Raw genomic sequence first — 14,611 nt, forward strand, 5'->3', positions numbered from 1 at the left:
CCCTCTGAAATTGACGATACCCCCACCCTCTTCAGTATTAAAAAAGTAAAGTAGGCCTACACACTCAAAAATGAGAGTAGCCAAAGGGGTTTTGAGTTTAATCCCCCCTTCAGAGGGGTTTGAAGCTATAAAATACCTCTTTAATATAAAAAAGCAAATTACGCACTCAAATTGCTATGAGCGACGCCAAAGGGGTTTAGAGTTTAAACCCACTTTCAGCGAAGTTTGAAGCTAAAATATACCTCTTCAATATAAAAATAAAGTAAATTTTACACTAAAATTCTTTGGATGTAGCTAAGTTAATGGGATTTTTGAGTTTTACACCATCCTCCAGATGGCTTTCTTTTAAAGTTTAAAAACTACAGAGGGTTTTGAGGTTGAAAACCCCCTCTTCAATATTATTCTAAAGCAAACTACCCAAACTCACCAAATTCTATGAGCATATCTAAATGGGGCTTTAAATTTGTTAAAAAACACTTCAGAGATTTGTAGTTTAAAACCCTTCAACAGAGGATTTTGACGGTAAAACTTTCCTTTTTGATATTAAATGTAAAGCAAACTACAGTTACCTAATTCCAAGAGCGTAGCCAAGAGAGGTTACAGTGGCTGGGCTCCACTAATAAAGTACAATGAATATTCCGAAAAAATTGAAAAAGACTAAATGTGGCTCAACAAAGATTGCTAAGACGAATTTTAGGAGTCAGTTATAGAGATCGGGTCTCAAGGAAATCCTATGCCAAACTGGGAGTTGTCTCCTTAGTAAGGTTGTGTCAGAGAGTAGAAATGAGGGTTGCGGGACATGTTTTCTGACAAAATGAGTTACACATACAAAGAGTATGACATGGAGGCCAATACAAGGAAAGCGCAAACAGGGATATTCTAGTACAACTTCACGCCAAACTTTCATGGAGGTCCTCAGAGCAGGTGGGAAGAGTCTTCAGACATTGCCAGTGACAGATTTTTGTGGAAACAGCTTTCCGCAAAATGAGCCGAACGGCGCGGGAGGATCTAAGTTAATAAGAATAGCAAATTAGGTCTTTTCAAGGGTCAGTATATCTGCAAGAGCCTCAAAGCGGTTCTTTAGTTTCAATCTGCAATATCTATCCTTGAATAACAATATATTTAATAAATTTCAATGGAAAAACTTAAAATGTGACAAGTTTTACATGCTAAATGAAAACAAAAACATTATTTCGATTGACGTAAGCGACCCCTGACAAATTGTCATTGGACCCCCAAGGGGGTCGCGATCCACAGGTTGAGAACCCCTGTGTAAGCAGTGTATTAATGTAATACAACGTTGAAAAAAAAAACAACTGTCAACTATTTGACATTTATTCCCAATAGAAAAGTAAATAACTACATTTAAGTATAAAATATATTTACACACAATAAGTATAAAAAAAATATTTCTAAACTTACAGGCAGTCTCAGGTACAGAAATATATAAAATAAATACACTCCAGATCATAAAGATCATCACCTGTCACACAGTCAGAGATACTGTTCCGAGTGTACACTAATCATCTGTATAGGATTTAAGCATGGATTTAACTATTTATACTACCCCACCATAACCCATATAAAAATAAGCGGAATCATAATGACACATTTTGGCACTAGCCTATAAAAATAGAATATCTAAAAAAAAAAGCTCCGACCTATAAAAGTAGAAAAATAAAAAAAATATATAAAATATCTCAGGGAGTGCAAGCTCACAATAGTTTTCTCATATTATAGATAATTTTTTATGATAGGTCTTTATATTGAAATTTAGACGACAGTTCGAAAAATGTTCCTGAACGTTGTTGTTTTTTTTAAATTAAATTAAATATTTAACGAATAGAGCTTATATGAAAGAAAACCCGCTGATGTATGACTACCAACGATATAGTTTGTGTTTACATCAAGCAAACTTTAAATGAATTTTAGTATACTTTAAAAATAATTACGGTCAAAGTAGAGTTTTCTCCCATGTGGTCAATTATATAGTATTTTTTTTCTCAAAGATATTCATCAACTGTCAAATTTTTACGCAAATCGTTAGAGACATTTTCGAGATCCAGGTTCACGTTCGACCCTTGTTATGTTATTTTTTTTGGACCCGGTGAATTAGAAAGCTGAAAAATAAAACTGTAAAAACTACACATCTTTTCTGTCTCACGTTTTTCGTTTGTTGTAGCTTTTGTCTCTAACACAAACCTTTTTGCAATTTCATTTTTATATGTTACACATTCATAAGCGAAACCTGGATTTGATATCGAAAGCAGCTTTGAAATTAAATCAATAATATATATCTTTGTGGAAAGAATTATTAGCCATCTGGCTACATTGGAATAACTATAGTATTTTCAAAGTCTAAAATGACATTGCTTTAAATTTGGCTAGAAAATCTGTATCTAAAACAGACTACTTAATAAGGTTTTCCCACATGAAGGCCCTATTCATTTGAGATGTTAATAAATTAATTTTCAAGAACATTGTTCCCACAGCCTTCTAAGTCTAGATCTACAGGCATATTATCAAACTATTATAAATTATATAAGATTTATACATTTGTTTCACTTGGATTATTTCTTTAGAGTGGCAAGTGGAATGGGCGGGATAAAAAAAAAAGTTTCTCTTTTAAAATCTAATAGTCATTAAATATTAAAAGAAAATAAATAGGTGTATACAATTTATAAAGAAGGAAATATCTTTAAAAAAGTGTTTTTATATTTTATTTTTATTAGTTGAGCTACGACAAACCACTTTATTATGTCATAAGAACCATTTCAGTCTGCACGTCTAAACCATCTGTACACATTTCCTTATTCATTAAAATACTGCAATTTTGAGACTTTCGTGGTTCAGATTCACAAAGATCAAAATATTTTCAAACCATTAATTTAATCCATCTCTAATGAATTTACTATTTGAAAATAAATTCTTCAAATCTACACGTTTGTGAACCACTGAACTATAGTTACATTACTCATGTCAAAGCTTGCCCATCAAACTTTTTTTTCAACGAGTGACATTGGAATGTATAAACATTTGTCATGATCGTACACACAAATGAACGCTCTAAAACAAAATAATTATCAACTAAACGGATAAGTCATTTTGTTCAAGCCTTCTCAGTCAATAATCATTTTAGCTTAGCAGCATTGTCTTTTATGAAATATTATTATCTGAAAAACAAAATGAATTTGAACAATTTCATTTCTTTAGGACTATATTTATTTTATTCACGTAAGTATGATATATATATATATATATATACTAGACATATGTTACCCGCGACCCGCGGGTCTTTATTTGCGCATTACTGTTGATATAGTCACTGAGAGTGTTTTGTAAACAATTAAACGAAATAATAATGTAATAAGTAAAGCGAATGTGTCAATGTAAAAATAGTGTGAATGAAGCTATCAAATCAAAATAGCTAATAGGGGAAAATCCTTTTTTTTTTAAATTAAAACATTTGCTTTTGAATAATCTAGTGGATTGGATTTAGATGTATGTTAAACGTAACTAATGATCCTTTCACGTTATTTCTCTTTCGCTACGAAAATAAAATTAGTTTTGCGAAAATGGTTTACCCGAAGTCGATACATTCTTATCTATTAAAAACAAAAAGAGCTATAGCTTTGTTAAATAAATGGGATTATAAAGTGAACAATTAAACGAAATAATTTTTAGTACGCGATTCATGAATGAATATAGATCTAGGCCTATCTCAACTCGGCTTCGCAGCTTTTGTAAACGAATGTAGATTTAAAAAATTAAATTTGAATGTTTATTTGATCAAAATATGAAATGAATGGACTTTAATTAATATGTTTATGTGTTAAAGTATAAAACTATCTGTGCGAAGAGATAATATAATATCTATATTATAAAGTAGAATGTGAGGGGTATGTATGTATGTATGTATGTATGTATGTATGTTACTTATAGACATCAAAACCGCTTGACCAATCTTGATAAAACTAGGCAGGAATGTTCCTTGGGTACCAACTTAGACCTTAGTGAATGTATTGTAGCCCTAAAACAAACTTAAGACCCTCAAAAAAAATAAAGTTGTCCGACTCTATCAAAGCTATAGTATTTTATGGATCTAGGCCATGTCTACAATGTTGACATGAGAAAAGATAGAAAGGATTTAGACCTAGATCTAATTTTAAGAAATACACTTTGCGCAGATAGTTTTTTACTTTGACACATGAAAATACAAAAGAAAATCCATTGATTTCATTATATAATAAAATTAACCTTCAATTTTGTGTTTCAAAAGCATTTTTTACATTAATTAGTTCCTTATATCTGTGATTACAGATTTCCTGACGAACATTCTTTCAATAGACAATTCCGTAATGAATCGCGTACTAAATATTAATTCGTTTAATTGTTTACTTTATAATCCCATCCCTAGATCTAAAACTCTAATTCAACTCTAAGATGATAAAACTTCTCTTCGAACAGATAGTTTTATACTTTAACACATAAACATATTAATTAAAGTCCATTCATTTCATATTTTGATCAAATAAACATTCAAATTTGGTTTTTAAAGCTACATTCGTTTACGAAAGCTGCGAAGCCGAGTTGAGATAGGCCTAGATCTATATTCATTCATGAATCGCGTACTAAACATTATTTCGTTTAATTGTTCCCTTTATAATCCCATTCATTGGACAAAGCTATCGCTCTTTTCGTTTTTAATAGATAAGAATGTATCGACTTCGGGTAAACCCATTTTCGCAAAACTAATTTTATTTTCGTAGCGAAAGAGAAATAACGTGAAAGGATCATTAGCTAAGTTTATCATACATCTAAATCCAATCCACTAGATTATTCAAAAGCATTTTTTACATAAATTAGTTCCTGATATCTACAGATTTCCTGGCGAACATTCTTTCATTAGACATTACCAAATGGTTACACATTAACACATCTCTCTTCTGAGGTCTGAGTCTATTCCTAGGCCTAGGTCTAAAACTCTTACCGAACTCTAAGATGATAAAACTTCTTTTCGCAAAGATAGTTTTATGCTTTAACACATAAACATACTAATTATTGTCCATTCATTTGATATTTTAATCAAATTAACATTCAAATTTGTTTTTCTAAAGCATTTTTAATACATTCGTTCGCTGTTCGCTAAAGCTGCGTAGCCGTGTTGAGATAGGCCTATATTCATTCATGAAAAAAAGTTCACGCATGCGCAGCACAGAACTCTAGATTAGTGTAGATTTAGATCTACGTCTACCTCAAGATTTACTTTATACTTTATACACATGAACATACAAAATTTAGTCTATTCATCTCAAATATATGTAGGCCTACAAGCAAATGTTTTAATTTGAAAAAAAAATGGATTTAATTAAGCCTATTAGCTATTTTGATTTGATAGCTTCATTCACACCATTTTTACATTGACACATTCGCTTTACTTATTACATTATTATTTCGTTTAATTGTTTACAAAACACTCTCAGTGACTATATCGACAGTAATGCGCAAATAAAGACCCGCGGGTCGCGGGTAACATATGTCTAGTAGATTATAAAGTAGAATGTGAGGGGTATGTATGTAGGGATGTATGTTACTTATAGACATCAAAACCGCTTGACCAATCTTGATAAAACTAGGCAGGAATGTTCCTTGGGTACCAACTTAGACCGTAGTGTATGTATTGTAGCCCTAAAACAAACTTAAGACCCTCAAAAAAAATAAAGTTGTCCGACTCTATCAAAGCTATAGTATTTTATGGATCTAGGCCATGTCTACAATGTTGACATGAGAAAAGATAGAAAGGATTTAGACCTAGATCTAATTTTAAGAAATACACTTTGCGCAGATAGTTTTTTACTTTGACACATGAAAATACAAAAGAAAATCCATTGATTTCATTATATAATAAAATTAACCTTCAATTTTGTGTTTCAAAAGCATTTTTTACATTAATTAGTTCCTTATATCTGTGATTACAGATTTCCTGACGAACATTCTTTCAATAGACAATTCCGTAATGAATCGCGTACTAAATATTAATTCGTTTAATTGTTTACTTTATAATCCCATCCCTAGATCTAAAACTCTAATTCAACTCTAAGATGATAAAACTTCTCTTCGAACAGATAGTTTTATACTTTAACACATAAACATATTAATTAAAGTCCATTCATTTCATATTTTGATCAAATTAACATTCAAATTTGTTTTTCTAAAGCTACATTCGTTTACGAAAGCTGCGAAGCCGAGTTGAGATAGGCCTAGATCTATATTCATTTATGAATCGCGTACTAAAAATTATTTCGTTTAATTGTTCACTTTATAATCCCATTCATTTAACAAAGCTATCGCTCTTTTCGTTTTTAATAGATAAGAATGTATCGACTTCGGGTAAACCCATTTTCGCAAAACTAATTTTATTTTCGTAGCGAAAGAGAAATAACGTGAAAGGATCATTAGCTACGTTTAACATACATCTAAACCCAAAAGCATTTTTACATAAATTAGTTCCTGATATCTGTGACTACAGATTTCCTGGCGAACATTATTTCATTAAACATTACCTAATGGTTACACATTAACACATCTCTCTTCTGAGGTCTGAGTCTATTCCTAGGCCTAGGTCTAAAACTCTTACCGAACTCTAAGATGATAAAACTTCTTTTCGCAAAGATAGTTTTATGCTTTAACACATAAACATACTAATTATTGTCCATTCATTTGATATTTTAATCAAATTAACATTCAAATTTGTTTTTCTAAAGCTTTTATATATATTCGTTCGCTGTTCGCTAAAGCTGCGTAGCCGTGTTGAGATAGGCCTGTATTCATTCATGAAAAAAAGTTCACGCATGCGCAGCACAGAATGAACTCAATAGTCTATTAAAGCTCTAGATTAGTGTAGATTTAGATCTATGTCTACCTCAAGATCTACTTTATACTTTATACACATGAACATACAAAATTTAGTCTATTCATCTCAAATTTTAATCAAATATATGTAGGCCTACAAGCAAATGTTTTAATTTTTTTTAAAATGGATTTAAGCCAATTAGCTATTCTGATTTGATAGCTTCATTCACACTATTTTTACATTGACACATTCGCTTTACTTATTACATTATTATTTCGTTTAATTGTTTACAAAACACTCTCAGTGACTATATCGACATTAATGCGCAAATAAAGACCCGCGGGTCGCGGGTAACATATGTCTAATATAGATATATATTGTTACTGGCAAAGCGCAAAATGCAGGAATCAATACAATGTCTAGCCGTTTCTTACTTCGCCTATGTAGGCCTATTGTATAGAGGTCTATATTTAAGATTTAAGTCTGGAGTGTAGGACGTAATCATCTTCTTTTTTGAAGTAACGTCTGTATTATATAAGATAAGATAAATCATATTAAGAAATATTCTATACTCTATGTCGAAGGCAGCTGGGAAAAGACTTCCATGGTCATGCGACTCTGTGAGGTGTGTTTAATTAAAATCTATTAAATATTGAAATGATTTAGTTTTGGTGACGTTAGGTCTAGAGGTTTCTCCACCATAGACCAGCATGAGTTACAGATCGGAAATAGAACACACAGGCAGCATACAATAGAGCGAAAAATCCTTTTTGTTAACAAGATAAAAATGTTTAGTGCAATTAAAAATGAAAGGGGTGAGGGATTGCAAAAGATGAAGAGTATAAATATACATCCTAAAGTACTTATATACAAGTAAAGATACACGAGATAATTAAATCATCATATTGACTGCTGAATGTATAAATGTGTAAATGCCCTATTGTTTGTATGACTTAGCTCTTAAGTTCCTGGATTTGGTCGTTGTCCCAGAAGCGTATCCCTCTGCCTTGGAGATGTAGATCGTTTTAGCCTGATAACATGAACACCAACTTGGGACGTGCCAGCTTCAAGTGAAATACTGTAGTAGAATTAAGACTTGCCCGGCCGCTGTTATGTGTCCTTAAAAAGGGAGTGACACATCGGGGGGTGCGGCAAAATCAACGATCGTTAGGCTGTCTGCGGGTGCAGAGTATTTACTTCAAATGTAGAACTTTGTATTCAAAGTTCGCTGATGTAAGATTATTTCCTCCAGCCACGGAGTTAAGGGTGGATTCAACATGAAAAGCGAGGAACGGGAGTTGCTGTAGTCGTTGTGTTGAGCCAGGATGCAATTGGGAATTCAGATATTGTAACTTAGAGGATGAAGAGATTTATGTATATAGATATAGATATATAAAAGTGCATCGTGTTCTCCTCAGGCCTAAGCCGTCAATCAGAGAATCACTTTGTTCAGCTAACACAAACAATACAGGTCAATGATATCAGATCAGAATGATTATAATACGGGAAGGGGGGAGGTAAACATAATCAAGAACAATAAACAATGGAATCTAGAGAGCGCCCGTTCAAGGATATCATTTACTAATCTCTCTTAAGCGCGTTAGAAGGATAATCATGGTGATCAGTCGAGATAAGAGAAGCGATGTAGAATGTACAGATACATATAATGTTTCGTTAATGATCAATGGACCTCATTCACCAATCGTAAACAAACAACACTTAGCCATGTTGTGCTCTATCTCTTCTATATAATTTAGGATCTAATTTTTAATTCAGATGGCTGTCATCTGACAGTTTTTTTCATTGTTTTATCTATATGATCATGTGACTTAATGTTGTTTACGATTGGTGAATGAGGTCCATTGAGCAATGTAAAAATAATATGGTAGACATTGAAGTTGTGCATTTATGTTTCTTGTTGTGTGTTGTGAACTGATCTGTACTAGTGTATCAAAATGTCATGGTGTCCAGGTCAGCTTGTGTGTGTACTGTGTCATTGTTAACTGTTTTGTCATTCTTGTTCAATAAAGCCTAGGATCCAGAAATGCCTTCTAGTTGTGTTTCATTAGGTTACTGCACTTTATTAAACAAGAATCTTGTGGATATATTGTGCATCAAACTTCAAGTATATATCGTTTTCTAAAACCTGAAAGATTGGTGGTGGATTCTAATGATCCGGACGCTCAAAGGATCTGGAAGCACTGGCTTCACATATTTGAAAAATTCGCATTAAAACTAGATGTACCAGAAGGTGAGAAGTTCGATCTACTAAGTAACTTTACCTCACATGGAGCATATGGAATGATATCTGTCTGTATCTATTTTGAAACTGCTGTAACTACACTAAACGGACTCTATGTCAAACAAACCAATGAGGTTTATGATAGCTATGTCCTATCCAATAGTCAACAGGAAACAGAACAGAATGTTGACAGGTATATTCAAAGATTGAAATTGTTGGCTAAAGACTGCCATTTCAGAGCAGTCTCTGCTCTCGAAAATCAGAACGAGGCCATCAGAGACGCATTTATTAGTGGCATGAAATTAGGCAGAGACTTTTAGAGTACTCCTCTCTGGACCTCGCAAAGTCATTTGAGGTAGCTAGATCTCTGGAGATGGCACAGACACAGTCTGTGACATATAACTCGCAACAAGCCACTAATTTTCCAACACCACACGCACAACAATGCTGCTTTGCTCTGCTGTAGAGGACAAGATTAATTAGGCACCAGTTACCATAGCTGCAGCCCAAGTCAAGTGCTACATTTGTGGAGGTGCTATAAACTGTCGTAGCAAATGTCCCGCCAAAGATGCAATCTGTATAAAATGCGGTAAAAGGGCCACTACAAAAAGGTATGCAAAGCAAAACTTTCTGCAGTTTACAGACCTAACTATGATTCAGCAGCATATACAATATCAGCTGACTCTTCGTTTTCTCTATCTCGTGCTATAATAAAAATACAAGATAACAACATTACCTTTGATGCCCTCATCGATACAGGTAGTTCGGACAGTTACATTTCTGCATCGGCAATCAGAAAGTATAGATTCAAAACTTTTCACTCGTCTGTGACGAGATGTTTATTAGATAATAATTGGCGTGTTTATTTAAGTCTAGGGGAAATTTTATTAATTTATCCCGCTCACATATAAGATTTTGTACAGGCACACCGCAACTAACAGCAAGAACAGACCATTAATATAAGTTTATAGATGAATATAATTTAAAAAATGAAAGTTTACAAAAGATGAATGATAAAATAAAATTATAATTAAGAAATTAAATGAAGGTGCTAATATCTAATATAACTGCTCATCATAGATTGCTGATTGGTGAGTGATTGGAGGAGAAGAATGTTCCTATGTCTGGCTACTTATTTTCTTAGCTGCTATCCCGTGGGTCGTCTTCTGGTGGTCGTAGGACTGGCACTCAGAAGGATGAGTCCTCCGGCTCTGTCTTTGGACGTCGGCTCGGGATATTCTCTATGCTGTAGGCAAGCTGGCTCTAGGGTGAGGCCGCTGCCTTTTTAGCAGTAGAGAGGGTTGGTGCTGCAGACTAAGTTGTAGTGGGACGATCTCTCAACTGTGATCTCTAACTCGTAGAGAGCCATGCTAACTCCAGTTTATTTTCTGCAGCGAAGGTTGCTCTAATCTGTCGGCATTAGGCAATAGCTATTGGGCAGTGGACAGTTTGGGCCGGGTACTGGGCAGATGATACTGGGCAGTATAAGGCACTGTGGACACTGGGCAATATGTTAATGCCAAGGACAGTAGGCAATGCCTTCTTGCTAACAGGTATATAATTGGGGGGTGTATCTGGTGTGCTCTGCTCCGGTTACAGCTTTGGGTGGAGATCTGGTAGTTATAGCAATCGGGTGTAGCAATCGTGTGTAGCAATCGGAGGTAGCAACCAGGCTGGGGATAAGACAGACAATTAGGAACCTCCTAAAGGCATTGGGTAGGGATTCCCATATGCCATGCAATCATTCAGATACAGGCACTGGTATCAATCATGTATAAAATCTTAAAGCACACATACAACTCAATAACAAAAAGATACAAAGTAAAATAACCACAATAAATGTGTTATCATACAATGTGGGATGATACTAGTCAAGATTCATCCATTAAATTTGATTACGTCGAGAAGTAATCAGTTATAGCAAAATGGGGAATGAGCATAGTATATTCTAAAGGATAAGATGAAATTAAAATACTAGGGATGTGGCTACAGAAATAATGGTGGATAAGATTAATCAAAATCATATTCATCCAAGGAACAATGAGTTCACGAGGGTATAAGACATAATAATATGTGTGAGGGATATATAGTAGCAATGTGTTTCCCAAGCGCTCTGTAAGTTTAGAGCACTGTGATCTAAGTTCTTAGACAGTACTTAGATTCGCGAAAGGTTATTGTTTACATCAATCACTAAAATACATAAATGGATGAAACATAACAAATCATATAGAATAACTATTGTTTCAAAGGTAGACAACCATAGCGGCATTAATAATGCTATATGGAGATATAGCATCAACATAACATAGTACAATGTACATACATAATAAAGTCAAAATGTAATGACGGGGAACGTGGTTGTGTACTAATGTGTACTCACACATTCCTATAAGATATAATAAGTATAGTAAAACATTTACACTCACCCGTTTGTCCCTAATAAAACCTCACAAATAAACTTCCTAAAAAGGAAACTATGAATCCTAACGGGCCTAACTTAGAATGCTTTGATCTCTCTATATATATAGATGGGGCTTTTCGTTTAACGGGTGAGGAAGAAAGCTAGGTGATTTCCTCACATGTATCCATGTACTGGAGATGTCAAACGTCAGGTCAGATTTATAGTCAATATTCGTTGCCTACCGTGAGAGCAAGAAAATTAGACAAATATGTATGTCCAGCCCGAGTGCAACGCTACTCTTAGAGCGGTGCGTATCCTGCGGGGGGGGGGGGAGTAGGTGTGAAAAGATATTAGGCCGCTGCGTGTAGCGCTGGTGCCGCGACCATTGTGTGCTGGTCACCTGTACAGCGGTCAGAAATTAAAGTTAGCCCTAGAGAAGCTAGTTAATGTTTTACGTCAAGATTCGTCCCGTGAGAAGCAGTGCGAGGGGAGATAAATTCTATAAGAATTTAGTTATGGGTGGACAAGAAAATAATTGTTTTAAGTGAAAATAAAAGTTTCCCACGATTTGCTGGGAAAAAACTCAAATGAACTTTTGCATGCAAGTTTTGTATCGTCACATCGTCAAAACCTATATCTATGGTCTACACCATGTTAATGCTGACATTAAGAGTAAAGGCTCCACTAATAAATACTTCAAGCTACACATACTTGACAACCTCTGTGAGGATGTTATTTTAGGCCACGACTTCCTTGAACAACATGAGAGTGTACAGATCACTCTAAACTAGCTATGGTCTTAAATGGAATGAAAGCTGATAATGTCAAGCCCGCTCTTCTTTTCCAAAATATGCTTAAAGAGTTTCAACATATCGCTACAAAATCCAGACGTTTTTCTGCAAATGATACTCTATTCATCAATTCAGAGCTTGACAGACTCGTGAAAGATGGCATTATTGAGCCTTCGTCATCTCCATGGCGGGCTCAAGTCTTAATAACAACTAACGAACGACACAAACGAAGAATGGTAGTGGACTACAGCCAAACTGTTAATCGGTTCACACTTCGGGATGCTTATCCCTTACCCCGAATTGATGATATGGTCTCTCATATAGCTAAATACGAAATATTTAGTACCCTTGATCTTCGCAGTGCCTACCATCAGATCCCTGTAAGGCAGACTCATCGCCCTTATACTGCCTTTGAAGCTGGAGAAAAATTATACCAATTCTGTAGGATACCCTTTGGAGTAACTAACGGGGTAGCCTGTTTTCAACGGACAATCGACAAGATCATAGAACAAAAGTCACTGCTTATACTGATAACATCACCATTTGTGGTAAGGACAGAGAAGAGCATGATAACAATTTGCTTAAATTTCTTGGGGCTATAAAAAAATATGGACTAACTCTTAATGAAAAAAAGTGTGCATACGCTTCCTCAAGAATAAGGATAATTATGAGGTAGTTTACGGGGCAGCCATCTTTGTTATTGTAATAAATTTATTTTTTAGTTTTTCCAAGATTTATCAACGCTTTGTTCGGCCTCATCTAGTTGAAGCACAGCAAATCTATTTTGAAGGGATAGTTGGAACTCCTTTTTAAACTGGGTGTTGGGGAGCTTGTCTAGGTCAAATCTTTTCCTTTTCTTTCTTTCTGTTTTATTGCTGGCCAGCTTCATTTTTAGTTTGGCAACAACTAAGTGGTGGTCTCAGCCAATATCTGCTCCTCTTCTATTTCGTACATCAAGTATTGTGCATCTCCAGTTCCGCCGTATGGTAATATGGTCGATCTGATTCTCTGTCTTATTGTCTGGTGACACCCATGTAACTTGTGGCCTTTTGTGGGAGAAAATGCTGCCTTCTATCACCAATTCATTAATATGTGCAGAAGTCTGCAAACATTTCTTCATTTTCATTTATGGTGCCAAGTCCATGGGTGCCCATACCTTTCTCTCTCTCTCTCTCTCTGTTGTCACTTCTCACTTTTGCATTTGTTTCCCATGACGATCAAAACATCTCTTGTAGATATTTTGTCAACTATACTTTACAGTTGGTCATAAAATGTATTTTTGTCAGTAAGGATTTGCAAAAATGGTGGGAGTATAGCACATAATGATGTGAACATTTTTGAACTTAGACAAAAATTTGGCTCTAATTATTCGTTCTGAAACTGGTTCCCATTCTAAAAGACTTTTGAAAGCTTCCTTGTTTAGTAGTAGTGCTACACCATTTTCATGTAAGTCATCTTCCTTTTCCTTTTTACAGAGAAGAGAAGGGTTTCCCCTGATTGCACTCTTGTTTCCCCGAATGTGTTCCATCGAACTTCACTCATTCCCAGGATCTGTAGTTTGTAGTTGGCCATTTCCTTGTCAACTTGTGCACATCTACCTGGTTTTAGTAAAGTACGGACATTCCATGTTCCCAAGTTAAATGCTGCCTACTGGATAAAGAAGTGTTTCTTTTTCATTGGTTTAAGTAGAGTGGACGGCCTCACAGGATTCGTTCGATTTTCCCCTGCACAGCTTCATAAGTCTTCTTTGTGGAGCTCTCGCCTTTGACAATGTTTAGTGTTTGTGTTTTTGCTCTGGTTTCTATAACACAATTTGTTAGCCTATCGCACAACCCCTGTGTCCCGGTGAGGGGGATGCACCTTTTGTCTGCCTCTTTCCAAACAGACCTGTCCGGCTTGGTAGTACCTGCCAGGAGTGATGAGCTCCCGCCGGTATATCTCTGAGGGTCATTAAGGCACTCAAGCTGTCACACCACGACAAGGTATGTTCATCAGGTGACAATGTACCCACATATATAGAAATACTCTTTGCCATGGCTTTGCTTTGTGTTCTCAATCAGAATAATTTGAAATAGTGTTTTGAAATATACAATATTTAATATTTATTGTATTTCGGTACTTGTAAAAAAAGGTGTCAATTCTTAATCATGACGACACAGTTTCCCACGGAATCTTGTTCTAAATGTTGCAAAACTTTAATGGATTTTTTCTCTTTATTAAAGGACAAAACACAGTTCTTAACATTTTTATACAGTCATGGAGTCCAAATTCCCTGCAGGGCCTCGGGGGATAGCGGAAGGCAGGTAATTACCTTTTGGCCATCG

Source organism: Biomphalaria glabrata, chromosome 13, assembly GCF_947242115.1.
Source record: "Biomphalaria glabrata chromosome 13, xgBioGlab47.1, whole genome shotgun sequence".
Lineage (NCBI taxonomy): Eukaryota > Metazoa > Mollusca > Gastropoda > Planorbidae > Biomphalaria > Biomphalaria glabrata.